Raw genomic sequence first — 15,813 nt, 5'->3', positions numbered from 1 at the left:
GAGGAATTTCAACAGTGTGTCCATGAGGACATCAAAGAGTACCGCAACTGGTGATAGTGTTCGGTTACAAGGGATCGGTGGCTGTGTTAGTGCCCCACTTCATGTCATCCATTTGGAATCCGATTTGGTGTCAGGACCGGTCACCGTCGGTTTACAAGCCACGCTTCCTGTAGAGGGAGTATCTGTGATTATCGGGAATGATTTGGCCGGGGGGCAAATTTATGGTAACCCGAGGGTTGGTAAAGAGCACAGCAGGGAAAATAACACCACACCAGCTCGGGATGGCGACAAAAGTTCCAAGTTATTTGTAGGGGGACTGAACTTCAACACAGAGGAAGAAGTTCTGACCTCTGTCTTCAACAGATATGGGCTGCTGGTGGAAGTGCGGGTGGTAAAAGACAAGGAAACGCAACGGTCAAGAGGGTTCGGCTTTGTCACGTTTGCAAGCACAAGAGACGCCAGGGAGGCAGAGAAGAATTGGAATGGTAAGGATTTGGAAGGTCGGACCATAACAGTAGGGAAGGCATTTCGTAGGCGTCGAGAGGTCTACAGAAGAGGACCACTTGGCGGTAGTTTTGGTGTTGGCAGCAGCCGATATTACTATGGAGGCTCCCAGAGTTACGGCATCTCCCGAAAGAATGATTGGCAGAGGACTGGCCGAGAAGGAGACCGCCAGTCAGGTCTGTGGGGACAAGGGGTCCCACCGTAACTGTTAGGAGTCCGGAGAAGTTGAAGCACTCTATATACGGCGGAGCCGCCGAGCCTGGGCTCCTACACGGGCTAACCGTGAACGCCACATTCTTAAAAGGCGTCCCGGTAGGGAACGTTCCTGCACGGACTAACCGTGAACTCCACGTTCTTAAAGGCGTCCATGTAATGAACTTTCCTCCCCGGACTAACCGTGAACCCCACATTCCTTAAGGCGTCCATGTAGTGAGTACTCAGCTGGGCCTCCATCCAAGAGCAACTAGAAGTTGTTGACGCTTTGTCCAGAGTGAATTAATCTGGGGGTTTTTGTGAAATTTTGTTGCTTTATTTTTAAGTGATAATTGTGCCTGGGGGGAACTGAGGATTTGGGGGTGTGAGTTATCTGGTTGGTTTATCAAAGTTGGCCGGCAAAGAAAGTTTTCGCTGGGTTCAAACTTTCTTTCTTGAAGGGGGGGAGTGTTACGGATTTATGTGAATTTATGTGAATTACTATTCAGGTCATTTCTTATTAATGTATATTCTATTAAAGGTTGTTGTGATTAAAGGGTCAGGAGCCCTTCTGGGGAAAAGGAGACCGGAAACGGAAGAAAAAAAGACGAGGCGGGAGAAGCGGCCGTCTTCCTCTTCCTCGCCCAGCTCCGACGCGAGCGGTGTCAATATTGATTTGCGTTGAGAACGCTGAGTTTGAAACGCCCGCAAGGCGAGAGGAGCTACCTGCGCAGGGTGATTGCCTGTTACGTGTCAGATTGCCGTGGCTTCCTGGAAGGAACCAAGCGTCCGGCACTTTGCCTCGACGCCTCCGAGGGCGTGTACGGGTCGCACCTTGGGCCTCGCGCGCTCTGCGAGCCGCGCTTTGCTTTGCCCGCTTTGCTTTGCAAGGAGGTGTGCGCTGCAGCAGCAGGTCCCGGTACGTGACGTGCACGTTTGGAGCACGTCAGCCAGGGGTCCATTCAACCGCCCGTGTGCAGAGAAGTCGACCTTCACCTTGGTCTGGAGGGGCCCAGAGACATTGTGAGGGACAGTGACTATCGAGGGGTCGTGAGTGGGGAAAGGGGGGACATATATAAGATGGCCATCTTAGTAATGGGTGATTGATTGTTGATGGTTGTTGATGGATTGGGGAATATATTATTGATTAATCCGGATCCTTGGTGTGGGGTTTCTTATTGACTGGAATTCATATTGATTGCGTTACGAAAGCGTATAAATCATAGATCTTTCTGGCGGAGTTCCTCTCACGGTCCGGGGGTCACCGAGACCAGGTCGTCACCGGGAGGACCACGTAACACTCTGCTGTGCCTGTCTCTGCCGTGCCGGTCTGTGTCTGTCTCTGGCGTGCCGGTCTGTGTCTGTCTCTGGCGTGCCGGTCTGTGTCTGTCTCCGGCGTGCCGGTCTGTGTCTGTCTCTGGCATGCCGGTCTGTGTCTGTCTCTGGCGTGCCGGTCTGTGTCTGTCTACGGCGTGCCGGTCTGTGTCTGTCTCCGGCGTGCCGGTCTGTGTCTGTCTCTGGCATGCCGGTCTGTGTCTGTCTCTGGTGTGCCGGTCTGTGTCTGTCTCTGGCGTGCCGGTCTGTGTCTGTCTCTGGCGTGCCGGTCTGTGTCTGTGTCTGTGTCTGTCTCTGGCGTGCCGGTCTGTGTCTGTGTCTGTCTCTGGCGTGCCGGTCTGTGTCTGTGTCTGTCTCTGGCGTGCCGGTCTGTGTCTGTGTCTGTGTCTGTCTCTGGCGTGCCGGTCTGTGTCTGTCTCTGGCGTGCCGGTCGGTGTCTGTCTCTGGCGTGCCGGTCGGTGTCTGTCTCTGGCGTGCCCGTCTGTGTCTGTCTCTGGCGTGCCCGTCTGTGTCTGTCTCTGGCGTGCCCGTCTGTGACTGTCTCTGGCGTGGCCGTCTGTGACTGTCTCTGGCGTGCCCGTCTGTGACTGTCTCTGGCGTGCCCGTCTGTGACTGTCTCTGGCGTGCCCGTCTGTGACTGTCTCTGGCATGCCGGTCTGTGTCTGTCTCTGGCGTGCCGGTCTGTGTCTGTCTCTGGCGTGCCGGTCTGTGTCTGTCTCTGGCGTGCCGGTCTGTGTCTGTGTCTGTGTCTGTCTCTGGCGTGCCGGTCTGTGTCTGTGTCTGTCTCTGGCGTGCCGGTCTGTGTCTGTGTCTGTCTCTGGCGTGCCGGTCTGTGTCTGTGTCTGTGTCTGTCTCTGGCGTGCCGGTCTGTGTCTGTCTCTGGCGTGCCGGTCGGTGTCTGTCTCTGGCGTGCCCGTCTGTGTCTGTCTCTGGCGTGCCCGTCTGTGTCTGTCTCTGGCGTGCCCGTCTGTGTCTGTCTCTGGCGTGCCCGTCTGTGACTGTCTCTGGCGTGGCCGTCTGTGACTGTCTCTGGCGTGCCCGTCTGTGACTGTCTCTGGCGTGCCCGTCTGTGACTGTCTCTGGCGTGCCCGTCTGTGACTGTCTCTGGCGTGGCCGTCTGTGACTGTCTCTGGCGTGCCCGTCTGTGACTGTCTCTGGCGTGCCCGTCTGTGACTGTCTCTGGCGTGCCCGTCTGTGACTGTCTCTGGCGTGCCGGTCTGTGTCTGTCTCTGGCGTGCCGGTCTGTGCCTGTCTCTGGCGTGCCGGTCTGTGCCTGTCTCTGGCGTGCCGGTCTGTGCCTGTCTCTGGCGTGCCGGTCTGTGCCTGTCTCTGGCGTGCCGGTCTGTGCCTGTCTCTGGCGTGCCGGTCTGTGCCTGTCTCTGGCGTGCCGGTCTGTGCCTGTCTCTGGCGTGCCGGTCTGTGCCTGTCTCTGGCGTGCCGGTCTGTGCCTGTCTCTGGCGTGCCGGTCTGTGCCTGTCTCTGGCGTGCCGGTCTGTGCCTGTCTCTGGCGTGCCGGTCTGTGCCTGTCTCTGGCGTGCCGGTCTGTGCCTGTCTCTGGCGTGCCGGTCTGTGCCTGTCTCTGGCGTGCCGGTCTGTGCCTGTCTCTGGCGTGCCGGTCTGTGCCTGTGTCTGGCGTGCCGGTCTGTGCCTGTCTCTGGCGTGCCGGTCTGTGCCTGTCTCTGGCGTGCCGGTCTGTGCCTGTCTCTGGCGTGCCGGTCTGTGCCTGTCTCTGGCGTGCCGGTCTGTGCCTGTCTCTGGCGTGCCGGTCTGTGCCTGTCTCTGGCGTGCCGGTCTGTGCCTGTCTCTGGCGTGCCGGTCTGTGCCTGTCTCTGGCGTGCCGGTCTGTGCCTGTCTCTGGCGTGCCGGTCTGTGCCTGTCTCTGGCGTGCCGGTCTGTTCCTGTCTCTGGCGTGCCGGTCTGTGCCTGTCTCTGGCGTGCCGGTCTGTGCCTGTCTCTGGCGTGCCGGTCTGTGCCTGTCTCTGGCGTGCCGGTCTGTGCCTGTCTCTGGCGTGCCGGTCTGTGCCTGTCTCTGGCGTGCCGGTCTGTGCCTGTCTCTGGCGTGCCGGTCTGTGCCTGTCTCTGGCGTGCCGGTCTGTGCCTGTCTCTGGCGTGCCGGTCTGTGCCTGTCTCTGGCGTGCCGGTCTGTGCCTGTCTCTGGCGTGCCGGTCTGTGCCTGTCTCTGGCGTGCCGTTCTGTGCCTGTCTCTGGCGTGCCGGTCTGTGCCTGTCTCTGGCGTGCCGGTCTGTGCCTGTCTATGGCGTGCCGGTCTGTGCCTGTCTCTGGCGTGCCGGTCTGTGCCTGTCTCTGGCGTGCCGGTCTGTGCCTGTCTCTGGCGTGCCGGTCTGTGCCTGTCTCTGGCGTGCCGGTCTTTGCCTGTCTCTGGCGTGCCGGTCTGTGCCTGTCTCTGGCGTGCCGGTCTGTGCCTGTCTCTGGCGTGCCGGTCTGTGCCTGTCTCTGGCGTGCCGGTCTGTGCCTGTCTCTGGCGTGCCGGTCTGTGCCTGTCTCTGGCGTGCCGGTCTGTGCCTGTCTCTGGCGTGCCGGTCTGTGCCTGTCTCTGGCGTGCCGGTCTGTGCCTGTCTCTGGCGTGCCGGTCTGTGCCTGTCTCTGGCGTGCCGGTCTGTGCCTGTCTCTGGCGTGCCGGTCTGTGCCTGTCTCTGGCGTGCCGGTCTGTGCCTGTCTCTGGCGTGCCGGTCTGTGCCTGTCTCTGGCGTGCCGGTCTGTGCCTGTCTCTGGCGTGCCGGTCTGTGCCTGTCTCTGGCGTGCCGGTCTGTGCCTGTCTCTGGCGTGCCGGTCTGTGCCTGTCTCTGGCGTGCCGGTCTGTGCCTGTCTCTGGCGTGCCTGTCTCTGGCGTGCCGGTCTGTGCCTGTCTCTGGCGTGCCTGTCTCTGGCGTGCCGGTCTGTGCCTGTCTCTGGCGTGCCGGTCTGTGCCTGTCTCTGGCGTGCCGGTCTGTGCCTGTCTCTGGCGTGCCGGTCTGTGCCTGTCTCTGGCGTGCCTGTCTCTGGCGTGCCGGTCTGTGCCTGTCTCTGGCGTGCCGGTCTGTGCCTGTCTCTGGCGTGCCGGTCTGTGCCTGTCTCTGGCGTGCCGGTCTGTGCCCATCTCTGGCGTGCCGTTCTGTTTCTGGCTCTGCCGTGCGAAGCGTACAACACCCAGCCTTCGATGTATACGTCTCCCATCCAAGCACAAACCTAGTTTCTGGGATGACAGGATTATGCGTGTTGAACCTGAAAAGTTTAACTTCCAGGAAAGTGGAGACGCTTTGGAACGTGTGTGTGAGACAATTGCAGTGAGAGGAAAATAAAAAACATGTTTTGTATGTCCATGTGTGTAATCTGTGTCTGTCCGGCTGTGTCTGTCCGTCTGTGTTTGTCTCTGGCATGCCCGTCTATGTCTGTCTCTGGCGTGTCTCTTCCGCTTCCGTTCTTGCCGGCGAGGTTTCGTTTATTCGCAGCTGTCCACGCTCTCCATCGAAATCGAAGTTAAGTAATTGTTCCCTTTTGTATTTTCGTTATAACTGTATTTATTTTATGGTGTGTGTACGTATAGTGTGTCCCGAGGAAGATTCTCAGTGTAAATCTTTCATACCTGTATGGAAAATCGTGTTAATTCGTGTTTGTCTTTTGAGGCCTTGTACAGTGTCCAACCTTGAGGCTTTGTTTTTCTCTCAGCGGTCCGTCGTTTGTGCTCCAATAACTTTCGTTCTCTGTTTTTCCCAGTCTTTTCACCCCATAGCCTACTTCCTTGTTTAAAATCTCAACTCAAAACAAAAAAAATAATCAAAAAAAACATTTCCTTCTCTGTTCTTATTCGTTTATTCGTTCGTTCGTTCTTCGACCACGTGTTTCTCCCCCATTTCCCCAGATAGTTTTCACTGTTAAACTTTCAAATGTTTAATCTTTCCCCTCTAGTTCTGTATTCTGTCATATATTATAACATCTTTTTCTTCTTCTTCTTCAAAAGGTTGCTTTCGACTTGCTCACGAAATCTATTCATCCCCCCAAAAAATTCCATCTCTTACAGTGCCTCTTTTCTACATTCCCTAAACTCTCCTGCCCTCCACCCCCCCCCCCCCCCCCCTCCAGCGTCCTTAAACGTATTTTTGACTCGAAGGTCACAAGAAACTCATTTTGCAATAAATGTTCGTTTCCCATTAATCGCACACTTTCTAAAATCCAATCTCACCCCTCCCCTCCAAATCTTCCCCATCACCCCTCCCCTCCAAATCTTCCCCATCACCCCTCCCCTCCAAATCTTCCCCATCACCCATCCCTTTCAAATCTCCCCCCTTGCCCCCTTCCCTCCTAAACTCCCCCTACACCCCTCCCCTCCAAGACTCCCCCCTCATCCCTCCCCTCCAAATCTCCCCCATATCCGATCCCTTTCAAATATTCCCCCTTGCCCCTCCCCGCCAAATCCTCCCCATCACCCATCCCTTTCAAATCTCCCCCCTTGCCCCATTCTCTCCGAAACTCCCCCCACACCCCTCCCCTCCAAGACTCCCCCTCACCCCTCTCTGCCCAGACTCCCCCCTAGCCCCTCCCTTTCAAATCTCCCCACCCTCATTTCTTCTCTATTTCCCCCCTCTCACCCCTCCTCCTCAAAGCATCCTCCCCGCTTCTTCCCCCTTCCAACTGGCACCTCCATCTCCCCCAACCTTCTGCCTCGCTCTTCCCCCTCCTCAAATAACACCTCATTGTGCCTCACCCAATCACCATCAAACCTTTTGTCCGCCCCATCCTTCCCTTTCGCCGAGCTATTCTGAAATCTCTGACACACCTTCAACAGCTCTCCCTACCTCTTCCACCTCTTCCACATCTTACCCTACCCCTCCTCCCCCCTGTTCTGTATCCGATGCTCCCCCTTCCTCTTCATTAACGCTATGGACCTCAAACATCCGGGGCCTTCGTTCAAACTTAACTGATCTCTCCATGCAGGTTGCTTCTGACAAACCAGACGTGATCTGCTTAACAGAAACTTTCCTCCTTCATGATGTCTGATTCCTTAGTATCTCTCCTGGGTTACTCCCTCCTCCGGTATGATAGACCTAAGCCTCGTCCTGGAGGTAGGGTTGCTATCTTTATCAAAAACTCTCTTCCTCACTCGCCCTGCACTGCACTCTCTCCACCTCACCCCCAGGAATACCTCTGGCTACGGCTTCCCCTTCGCTCCTACCTCTTGTTCATATGTGTGTTGTATCGTCCACCAAACAGTCATGACTCCATCTCATCTCGCTGATAATATGGACCAACTTCTATCTACTCATCCCAACTCTCTCTTCCTCATATGTGGCGACTTCAATTGTCACCATGCCAGTTGGCTGGGTGTGGGTACCTCTCTCACCAGCCATGGCACCTCAGCAAAGACTTCTGCGACTCACTGGGACTGACACAATCTGTCAATTTCCCGACCTGGATCTCAGTCAACGGAGCATCTTCTCTTCTGGATTTGGTTATGACTAACTTCCCTGAAAATGTCTGCTGCTCTTCTTCTGCTCCAATCGGCTCATCTGATCATGTGCTTGTTAAAGTGGACATCTCTCTGACCATTGTCGGGGAGCCTGCTCAGCGTTGACGAGTCTGGAGTTTCACTGAGGCCAACTGGCACGGTCTTCAAGCAGCCATCAATCATCTGGACTGGTCTCCCATCTCTCCCACGTCTGACATCAACTCATCCTGGGAATTCTTCCAAAGTAAATTGCTCTCTCTCATGCACAGATTTATCCCATTTCATCTTCAGTTGTCATACCCTTCCTCCCGTCCATGGTACACGGAATCTTGTGGTGAGGCTGATGCCCAGAAACAACTCGCCTTCGTCTCCTGGAAAGCAAATCCAATGGAAGGAAATCTCATTTCCTTTCACAAAGCCCGAAACAAGTGTGTGTCCACCCTCAGGCGAGCCAGGAAACAATATCTCTCCGTTCTCAAGACCGAACTCTCTTATCTGTCTCCCTCTTCCAAATCCTGGTGGCGTCTGGTCAAATCTGTTTCTGGTGTTTGTTCCCCCTCCATCCCCTCCCTTACCTCAAACGGCTGCACAGCTGACTCCGCACGTGAAAAAGCTGAATGCCTCAACTCTGTGTTTGTCTCTAAATCTTGTGTCCCAAACCCATCCCTCTCTGTACCCACCGTACCCAGTCATACCCAGCTGCTCCTGGACTCTGCGTCCTTTCCTCCTGACAAGGTGGAAAAGTTTCTGTCAACCCTCGACTCGGATTCTGCAACTGGACCTGACAGCATCAGCCCACGGGTCCTAAAATCCTGTTCTTCCGCTCTTTCACTCCCTCTCTCTGTTCCCTTCACCCTCTCTTTTGCTCAAGGTCAACTGCCATCTGCTTGGAAATCAGCCAACATCACTGCTTTACACAAAAAGGTGCAAAAACAGATACTAGCAACTACAGACCAATCAGCCTTCTCCCAATTATCAGCAAAGTCATGGAATCCATCATTGCTTCAGATATGAAATCTTTCCTCTTCTCCAATGGCTTGATCTCTGATCATCAATTTGGTTTCAGACCAGGTCACTCTACTCTGGACATGCTGCTTCTGATGTCTCAACAATGGATGGAGGTCCTCAATGCCAAACAGGAAATTAAAGCTGTCTCCCTCGACATATCATGTGCCTTCGATACGCTCTGGCACCCCGCTCTGCTCACCAAACTCTCCTCCTTTGGTATCCATGGAAATCTCCACGCATGGCTGGCGGACCTCCTCTCTAGTCGAAGTCAATGTGTGGCCCTGAATGGGTTTCTCTCATCTCCTCTTCCTGTTCAGGCTGGAGTTCCCCAAGGCAGTGTTCTGGGCCCTGTGCTTTTTCTGGTCTTCATCAATGATCTCTCTGACTCTTGAAAATCCTCTGTATCTCTATGCTGATGACTCCACCCTCTGCCGCTCCATATCTCAACCCTCAGATAGGCAGGCAGCAGCCTCTTCACTGTGCAGACCTGGATAAAATCACAAACTGGTCAAACAAGTGGAACATGTCTTTCAATCCTGACAAATCTCACACTCTCACGATGTCTCTCCGAAAAGACCGACTGGACAACCCTCCCATCTACTTTCTCAACTGAAACATCTGCTTCCTCAACAATCCTCCTGAAGAGGTTCTGTCAATCAAGCTTTTGGGTCTCACGATCTGCCATGATCTTTCCTGGGAAAACCACATTTCCAAGCTGGCCTCCAAAGCCAGGCACCGACTGGGCATCCTCCAGCGTGCGAAGTCCTTCCTTGGCACCTCTGAGCTCCTCACCACATACAAAGCTTTCATTACGTCAACATCAAAGTTCAGGTATCTTCTTCTTCTTCACCATCAACTGTTGTTCATCCTGTCCATTGAACTGTCTTCCAACATAGCAAGTCTGACTGGGATGCCTTGCGTTCTTTTCTAGCCCATGTTAACTGGAACTCATTCCTTTGTCACAACCCATCTGAAACTGCCAAGGAAGTCACTGACTGGATCCTTGTTGGTGCGGAGCTCTTTCTCCCTTCTCGGACCTACCAAGTGAAACCACACACTTAGTACAGGCATTTTACGAAAAATAGCTGTGCAACCTCACATAAATTGCAACAAAAACAAACAACGAATTTTGATTCCTGTGTATGTCTTCTATCACATGAAAAAAGTCTTAAGGAATCGTCTGGGAGGAAAATTATGAAAATCATCAATGTTTAACCCTACCAAAAACGGATTTTTTTTTGGCCACAAATCAGTGTTCTTGCATGGTTGTTCAAATGACTTATGAGTATATGCCATGCTTAATGTTTGGTGAAGAGGATTTAAATCGATGAAGAATTCAAGTTTGTAAAGAAATTCAGAACTTGACCATCACCATCATCATCATCATCATCATCATCATCATCATCATCATCATATGGCATCATCATCATCATATGGCATCATCATCATCATATGGCATCATCATCATCATATGGCATCATCATCATCATATGGCATCATCATCATCATCCGGCAGCATCATCATCATCATATGGCATCATCATCATCATCATATGGCATCATCATATGGCATCATCATCATATGGCATCATCATCATGATATGGCATCATCGGCATCATCATATGGCATCATCATAATCATATGGCAGCATCATCATATGGCATCATCATCATCATATGGCAGCATCATCATATGGCATCATCGGCATCATCATATGGCGGCATCATCATCATCATATGGCATCAGCATCATCATATGGCATCATCATCATCATCATCATCATATATCATCATCATATGGCATCATCATCATCATCATATGGCATCATCATCATCATCATATGGCATCATCATCATTATATGGCATCATCATCATCATCATATGGCATCATCATATGGCATCATCATCATATGGCATCATCATCATCATCATATGGCATCATCATCATCATATGGCATCATCATCATCATCATCATCATCATCATCATATGGCATCATCATCATCATATGGCATCATCATCATCATCATCATGGCATCATCAGCATCATCATATGGCATCATTATCATCATCATCATATGGCATCTGTAGCGAGTTCGTGCAGCCAGATCCCCTGCAGTTTCCACAAGCTGGAGTACACTCAATGTTATTTTTCTTGCATGTGCATCTCAGGGTGCTGCAGTCAGCCTGACAGTTGCACCTGATCACCTGCAGCAATTTATCAGGAGCAGGAGCTAGGGCTGTCTGGAATGGCACAAGCCCCTCGTCACACTCCTGCCACCCCCACTCAGTCGGACGAAGTCCATCTGCCGATCCCTTCCATTCTTGAACTTGCAGGTACACACGCAGGCTGTGGTACATTGCTGCTCCTGCTGTTGGTGGCAACATCTGTGGTTGAACGGGAGATGAGCTTGAAGCCACCTTCTCACAGAAGCGCTGATGACGGAGGAAGTCCAAGATGTCAGTGGGTTTTCCATTGTAGAGGATCACCAATGCTTTTGCTCCTGCATCTGCGACATCCAGCTTGGAAGCAAAAGGTGTGTCAAACACCTTGGCCTGGTCACGGAATGCGCTGCTTGCTTTGAATGGCTTGAGAGACGCTCCCTTTCCTATTCCATGGAGGCGAGATGTTGTGTCGCATCCAAGAACTGCATGTATAAAGAGCACGTGTTTGCATATGTCTGGACCAAGTCGTTGTTTTGTAGCTTTGATGTTCCAAATGTGAGGCTTCTTTCTGTTATTTTTTGGCTCAGGACAAAAGAAGATGTCATGGGATTCCAGACTTGCATGGTAGATGAGGAGGATGAGGTCTGTGTCATCACTCATCAGTCATCACCAACTAGCTCAGTGTTGGTGGCAGCAGCAGACTGGACGGCCTTCTGCACAATCAGGAGGTCAGCATCCCCTGAAGCATGGTGCGTCTCACAGTTTTTCTTCTGCAGCTCTTCACTCAGCATGAAAATGAATCGCTGCTTATTCTGTTTGTTTGCAAGGAACTGCTCCTTCTTCATTGTAAGAGGCATGTCAGCTGCAAATGTCACAGTTGCGCCAGCATTTCCTTTCGATCGTCTCTGGTGTGTCATGTCCTTTGTGTTGGTGCTCTCATAATCATCGAACACGACAATGGCATTTCCATACCTCTTCGTCACATATTCCGTGTACTGGTGACAGATGTCTTTGTATGTTGCTCTGCGAGACCATGGGATGCGTTGAAGAAGTGCTCCCCCATCCAAGACATACTGGGTGTCATCATCGGGGTTAATTGCAGGAACATCAGATCCGAGGAGATCCCTGATGGCACCAGCAAGGGCTGGCTTGTGTGCTTCTCTGAGAAAAAGAGAGGAATCAAAGAGCGCTGGTAGATAGCTGCATAGTTCATGCTTGAAGGCTGACTCTAGTTCATCAGCTTTTTGCGCAACTGTAATTAGTCTCTGGAAGAGAAGCTGTGGGTCAACCTGGACTTGATCACTATCAATCTTGACAGACAACTTCATGCCGAATGTGACTGCTTGGTCTTTCTTCTTGAAGGTGTACTCAGCTGTTGTTCTTTTATCCATTGACCTTAATATCGATTCCCCAACCGACTGAGCTGAATCGACGTTAACAGTTGGGTGGGCATGGACTCCAGTGGCAAGCTCCGCAGACTTGAGTCATTGCTGAATCGATTTCGCTCTTGTAGCTACTCGAGAACTGACAGAGTGTCCTTCCAGTCACGGGCTTGTCTTGCTGTGGTCATGTCCTTGTTTTGTTCGCCGGTGTTGTAGTTCACCCCTGTGAGTTCCTGCATTGCCTGGTTTACTTCTGCACAGGCAGGCATCGAAAGCAGCCATAGCAGACGTTGTTGCTCCGTCATTCCTCGACCACGTGTGAGCCCTCCGCTGGTCTTCAGACTTCTCATCAGCTTTAGGCCTTCCAAGCTTTGCTCTCTTGGAGATTTCCGTGTTCATCTGCTGAGCCATGGGTATCTGCTTCTTTGTGTGGAAATTGACACTGCAAGTCTGATGGTACACTGCATCTGCATCATGCAGGTCATGAACATGCAGAATTCGCGCCTTGACAGTACCTGGCCAATCATCTGCTCGTTCGCGACATGTTGCCAGGAGCGTTTCTTTGAATTCAATGGTCTTGACTTGAAGAACTTGCTGCTTCTTCCTCTTTCTTCCAAACGTTGCTGGTCTACCACAAAAAATGCAATCAGTCTGGAAAGAGAACCTCTCCTCAGATGACCGAAGTACTTGTCTGTCATTGCTTGTGCTTGGCTTTGACTCTTCTTGTTTGGTGTCCTTGGCTATCTGTTGTGGGTGACAGTCTGTGCGGCGACAGTCTTTGTGTACCTTTTCTCCAGGCACAGTGTGAATGCTGTCTTTTCTTGCGTTGCTGGCCTGGTTGATGGCAGAACTTCCCTTTTCTCCAAGAGTTGATGCCGTTGACCCTCTCTCATCTATAGATTTTTTGCAGATGGCACACACTTCAGATACCTCCATGGCTGAAAACAGAAACCACTATCTACACTTAGTAAACATCAAACACTTCATCTATCTATAATTCCAGCAATCTCTGTGTGAATGTCTGTGTGAATGTCTGTGTGTATGTCTGTGTGTATGTCTGTGACCGCTGTTTCTCGACAACCACGGGTCCGATATACTTGAAACTTTCCAGGTATATTGCTGGGGACCTGAGGATGTGCCTTTTCAAGGTTTCATATTAATCGGACAAGTAGTTACCGAGCTATGGCGATTTATTTACCAAACTAATCAGAACAGGTTGCGGGGTAGGCCAGCCAATCACAGAACACGTTGTTGCGTAGGCGTGGCCGATGTGAGCGTGCGCCATTACGCCATTACGCCAGCGTGCGCCATGTGAGCGCGTGCGCCATTACGGATAGTAATTCAATTAAAATTGCCAGATATATTGCTGGGGACCTGAGGATGTGCCTTTTCAAGGTTTCATATTAATCGGACAAGTAGTTACCGAGCTATGGCGATTTAGCCGTTCGCCGTTCGCTTTGCCTTTGGGAATGGACCAAACCATTTCATGTAAATAGAGGGGGGGGGGGGGGGGGTTCTGTGGTCGTTACTGGCTTTGCGAATGGACCAAACCATTTCATGTAAATAGAGGGGGGGGGATATAATTTTAGATATATATATAGTACGGGCATGCCCTAGTATTATCACAACTGAAAGATGCCCATTGCAAAAAAATATATAACATGGAAGAATATTGCTCTTACTGCTACTGCACGCTTTCTTACTAGGAACTTAACACTACTTGTTTTACAAATTTTTATTTTACATAAAACGAAATCTTTTCAGAAGATGCACAAGAATATCCTTTTTGACTCCAATAAAGAATGAGCATGACCTCTAATCATCAAAATAAGATCAGAAGCAGATTCCCCACTGCTAAAAAAAAAAAATACATAGATGCATTATGCATTATTCTTATCTTGTTGTCCCAAAATGACCTTGATGGTGACCTCATAGAGTTTCTGTGACCTTATATCACCCAAATAAGATCAGAATTTGATTCCTCGACCCCCAAAAACCCATAAAAAGTGGTATTACTCATGATTGTTTTGCTTTTGATTTTTTAAATAACAATTGTCAATTAGATGGATAGTGGCCATATTGGATTTTGCCGATTTGAGAACTTCCCCCCAGAGGATCTCTGAAGACTTTTTTTGGGTCAATGAGGATATATTCAGGGACACAAAACAAGTGAGCGAGTTTTTGTTGCAATTAGTGTGAGGTCTTAAATACAAAATGCCTGCACGAACACAGCCGTGGTTCACTCTGGCTTGTCATCGCAATCACTTTTTCAAACAGAATGATTGTGTTGGTTCGAGTGAGGCACATCATTTGTTTCACCTTGCGAACAACCATGATAAACGAGTATGAGAGAATGCCAAGCGACAGTATGCAGAATCTGTTTCTCATTCTATCTCAAATAAACATCTCAGTTCTCGAGATTTTTGGAGAATTGCTCATAGCATTCTCAACCATAATCAATCATCGATTCCTGTCCTCTTCAATTGCTCTGAAGTGCTTTCTTCTTTTGATAAAGTCGACCTCTTTGCTGAGCATTTTGCTGCAAACTCCACACTTGAAGACCACAGACAAGCATTGCCTCTTTGTCTTTCCCATCTTGACACCAGGCTTTCCACTGTCATCAGCACACGCAGGAAAGTTGCTAAGATTATTCAAAGGCTTGACATTTCAAAATCGACCACCAGATAGAATCCCTGCAATTGCTTCGAAGATGTGTTCACTCGAACTGTCTTCTGTTCTCGAACTGTATTGCTTTTGCATGTCAGTTTGTGTTTCCACTTAGCTGAAATCAGGCTTCTGTCATCCCTGTCTTTAACGGCTCAGGTGAGTAATCAGATCTTTCCGACTAACTATCGGCCTGTTAGCCTTCTACCCATTATCAGCAAAGTGTTTGAATCCTTGATAAATCGACAACTCATGACTCATCTGGAAACCCGCAACATCCAAAATGATGTTCAGCATGGCTTTCGACATTAAAGGTCGACTCGTTGGCTGAACATGTAAATTAAATTCTCAGCATTCAATGACTGGAAATGTGAATCGGGCTTTGGATCGTCATGGAGAAGCCACGGTTGTTGCTCTTGACATCTCGAAGGCTAAATTATATGGCATTTCTGGAAAATTGCTTGGTACAATCTCTGACTTCCTTGCAAATTGTCAAAGCTCTGTGGCACATGAGGGACAGCAAGTAATCACCTGTCCATAACACATATGTAAGGTATCTGTGTCTCGTTCAACATCAACTTGTTTTCCGACCCTGTCTCTGGATTCTTCACCTTTGCAGGAACTCCCTGTTATCCGTCTGTTTGGATTGGATATCAGCTCAAACCACAGCTGGGAAATGTGCATCTCTTGTTGAGCTAAAAGCACCTCCCAGCGCCTTAAAGCTTATTTCGTGCTCAGTGATACCTTTCTCAAGCTGCTATGCTCCATCTACACAAGGCCACTATATGTCCTGTCATGGAGTATCATTGCCATATTTGGGCTGGTGCTCCAGCCTGTTACCTATCTCTTCTTGACAGAATCCAGCGACGTGCTGCCATTTTGGTGGGACAGGGATTGACATCATCCCTGGAACCTCTCTCAATCTGCCGCTCTGTTGCTTCCTTGAGCCCTTTCTACAGATATTACAACGGAATGTGCTCTGAGGGTCTATCAGGTTGTTCCACCTGAGCACACGTTCAGTTGCTCAACATGTTTGGCAGTTCATACACTATAATTTGGCAGTTCATGCAGTTCATACACTATACAATTCCCATCCATACACTATAACTGTCCCAAAGA

At 50.5% G+C, this 15,813-nt stretch overlaps 2 protein-coding genes across 6 annotated transcripts in view; both read left to right on the top strand.

Annotated features, from left to right (window-relative positions):
• Positions 1-15,813, top strand: part of LOC144892216 (uncharacterized) — a 256,345-nt gene that overhangs the window by 205,618 nt on the left and 34,914 nt on the right. The window lies entirely within an intron of this gene.
• Positions 1-15,813, top strand: part of LOC137418206 (uncharacterized) — a 55,351-nt gene that overhangs the window by 4,624 nt on the left and 34,914 nt on the right. The window contains exon 2 of one of the 5 annotated variants that reach the window (XM_078777681.1): positions 10,820-11,019. The exons of 3 other annotated variants lie outside the window; for them this stretch is intronic. The gene's annotated coding sequence lies outside the window, so the exon portion shown is untranslated. Of the gene's footprint in view, positions 1-10,621; positions 11,020-15,813 lie in introns of those variants that run through there. One more of the 5 variants, XM_078777680.1, reaches the window with a different exon arrangement.

Source organism: Myxine glutinosa, chromosome 5, assembly GCF_964187855.1.
Source record: "Myxine glutinosa chromosome 5, kmMyxGlut1.1, whole genome shotgun sequence".
Taxonomy (NCBI): domain Eukaryota; kingdom Metazoa; phylum Chordata; class Myxini; order Myxiniformes; family Myxinidae; genus Myxine; species Myxine glutinosa.
The sequence above is the reverse complement of the archived record's forward strand: the minus strand, read 5'-3'. Positions and strand labels throughout refer to the sequence as shown.